The sequence below is a fragment of the Ciona intestinalis genome, unplaced genomic scaffold, assembly GCF_000224145.3.
Source record: "Ciona intestinalis unplaced genomic scaffold, KH HT000231.1, whole genome shotgun sequence".
In the NCBI taxonomy this organism is placed as follows: domain Eukaryota; kingdom Metazoa; phylum Chordata; class Ascidiacea; order Phlebobranchia; family Cionidae; genus Ciona; species Ciona intestinalis.
This window is the reverse complement of record NW_004190552.1, coordinates 10,589-13,345: the sequence shown is the minus strand read 5'-3', so window position 1 is coordinate 13,345 and position 2,757 is coordinate 10,589. Positions and strand designations below refer to the sequence as shown.

The 2,757-nt window shown below is 33.3% G+C and overlaps 1 long non-coding RNA gene across 1 annotated transcript; it reads right to left on the bottom strand.

The window, feature by feature from the left end:
- Window positions 1-432: 432 nt before the first annotated feature.
- LOC113475336 lies at window positions 433-1,959 on the bottom strand. Its single transcript, XR_003397090.1, has 2 exons — window positions 1,025-1,959; window positions 433-967 (listed from the first exon to the last, which is right to left on the bottom strand). It is a non-coding gene; the product is annotated as an uncharacterized LOC113475336 (long non-coding RNA).
- Window positions 1,960-2,757: the final 798 nt, after the last annotated feature.

The following is a 2,757-nucleotide window of genomic DNA, read 5'->3' as shown; positions in this document are numbered from 1 at the left end:
TCGAACAAACCTTCTGGTTGCCTAATTAAATTATTGGAAAAAGATTTTAAATTGGAGTATCCATCTGAAAATTACATCTTTTTACTACAGCATATTTACGCTAAAAATGACAATGAGTGTAATAAGAGTCCTGCCAGCATTGATTTCACAGCCTTTCGGCATCAGGTGTTGAATGATTCTTCATTTTTACACTTAGTAGACCATGTGAGTAATGAGGCAGACAATAGTGATGCTGTTGAGAATATTCTTACACATGCTGTAACAGTTCTTCATTTTTACACTTAGTAGACCATGTGAGTAATGAGGCAGACAATAGTGATGCTGTTGAGAATATTCTTACACATGCTGTAACAATTTTTGTCAAAGCTCTGAGTTTGCTTTTGCAAAAAAGTTATTTTTGAAGTTGTCTATCCATTTGAAAACATCACGTTATAGTTTAAGAAAAAGTCTTTAAAACCCTGTAATATGTTTTTGCTAAGTTTACGCTATTGCAAAATAAAAAATAACATTTTGAGCAAAGTTTATTTTCTTTTTCGTTTTGGCATTGGCACATCACAGACATTGATCCAAGCATTATTTTTCCCATAAGTTGTGCTTGCATTTTGAGCCTTTAAATCTTTTTAATGACTTTGCGTACAGTAAGGTGTTGTATACCATACGCAGCTTGAGATGCATCAGGGTTCTCTTACCGTCTTCCAAGCTGACGCCATAAAAATATTTGTTACATAGCACTTATTCATGAATGATATTTATTCCACTTTTGCCAAGTTTTTCAACTTACCAGATTTCCAAAAAAGGCTTCTAAAATATCTTGATTAAAGGAATGAAGACAAACATAATCAAGGTGCTGTAACAATCTCTTTGATAAACCAATGAAATTGCATGTAGTAAACAGTAATCTTTCTAGTGTTGGTCTAGTCACTACTAATCTTTTATGTTCTCCCGGGTGATTTAATTCAACATAACTCTGAAAGTGAAGTTTTTAAATAGAGAAAAAAATACATATTTTATACAAAAAATAAACCTTCCACTCAAGCAACTTGTTGATAAACATCTCCTCCAACCATTTCAACCTGGTGTCTGAGCAGTCGCGTATGGGAGAGCTTGTGCTGCAGTTAATATTTTCAAACCATCTGCAAGCCAAAATAAATTATAGCGCATTTATGCTAAAACAAAAATCCCAAGAGTAATCACTTACTTTGAAAACATTAAAACAAAGTCAGATGTTCCGTTTGCTCCAGGTATACGGCTCCAACACGCCAACTTCTGAGTCACACTGTAACCACCAGCGGTATTTCCCCTCCAGATTCTAAAGTTTGATGCCTTGGCCAAATAAACACACACCGACCATGCATTTGTTTTGGCGAAATACGGACACAAGTGACGTTGGGAGAAAAATGGGATTTCTTTTTCCCACACCAATTTTGCAAAGATTTTCTTCATATGCAGAGAAAATACTGTTAAGTTCTGCTATCTCAGTGCTACAAATTCTTCTCCAGTTGTATTAACAAATTTTTGTGTTTATGTAAACAATGTGCTTTTTTAGTGATTTTACTGCAATAATACAAATAGAGCATATGTACCCAGTGTATGATTTGTATTTTCCTTTCTTTTTTAACTTGAGCTTACTGTCATAAAACAAAGCCTTCTTTGGTAATCCTTCCCCTTGATGGTGCCGTTGGAAAAGGTTTTTAAACAATAAGAACATATCCTCTGTCGCCTGTATCCACATAGAAAAAAAGGGAATACATTAACTCAGCAACTAAAAAATAAACACTAAAATATAATTTTAAATGTTTCAGTTATGGCTTTAAATTTGATGGAGTTCTAATGTTGAAGTTTTTTTTTGCTATCTCAAAAACTGTGACTGCTTTCCTACCTTCCTGATTTTGATATTTTTCCACTCACTGAATATCTACTGTATGATCCGACACTTTGAAAACAAAGTCTTCTTTGGTAATCCTTCCCCTTGATGGTGCCGTTGGAAAAGGTTTTTAAACAATAAGAACATATCCTCTGTCGCCTGTATCCACATAGAAAAAAAGGGAATACATTAACTCAGCAACTAAAAAATAAACACTAAAATATAATTTTAAATGTTTCAGTTATGGCTTTAAATTTGATGGAGTTCTAATGTTGAAGTTTTTTTATGCTATCTCAAAAACTGTGACTGCTTTCCTACCTTCCTGATTTTGATATTTTTCCACTCACTGAATATCTACTGTATGATCCGACACTTTGAAAATATGTTTGTTTAAAATTTCAATTCTACTACAATCATATTTAATTAAATAGAAAGAAGAAATTGCTTAACTGGTTTATAGTACCACAAATATAAACTACCGTCAACTGACAAGCAAACAGGAACAAGCCACTCAAATCAAAATATTTTTATACCATCTGACGAACATAGATATCTTGCATTATACTTGATGTGGCAGAAAAAGCAGATTCACTTCACTTAAAAAATTATAATAGAAATATACAGAACTTTACACATTTTAAAACTATTAACAGATTAGTTCACAGAAAAATAAAAACTTATAAGTAATTAACGAAATCGATACAACGAATATTACACTTTTCCTTATTCANGAGTAAGATCCAGAGTAATTAACGAAATCGATACAACGAATATACACTTTTCCTTATTCANGAGTAAGATCGTGTCGGCGGGCGGCAGCACTTCCGAAGATTGCAATCATGCTCCTCTAACGTCGCACCCGTAACGGTAATATCATCCAGATAAGCGTAGAC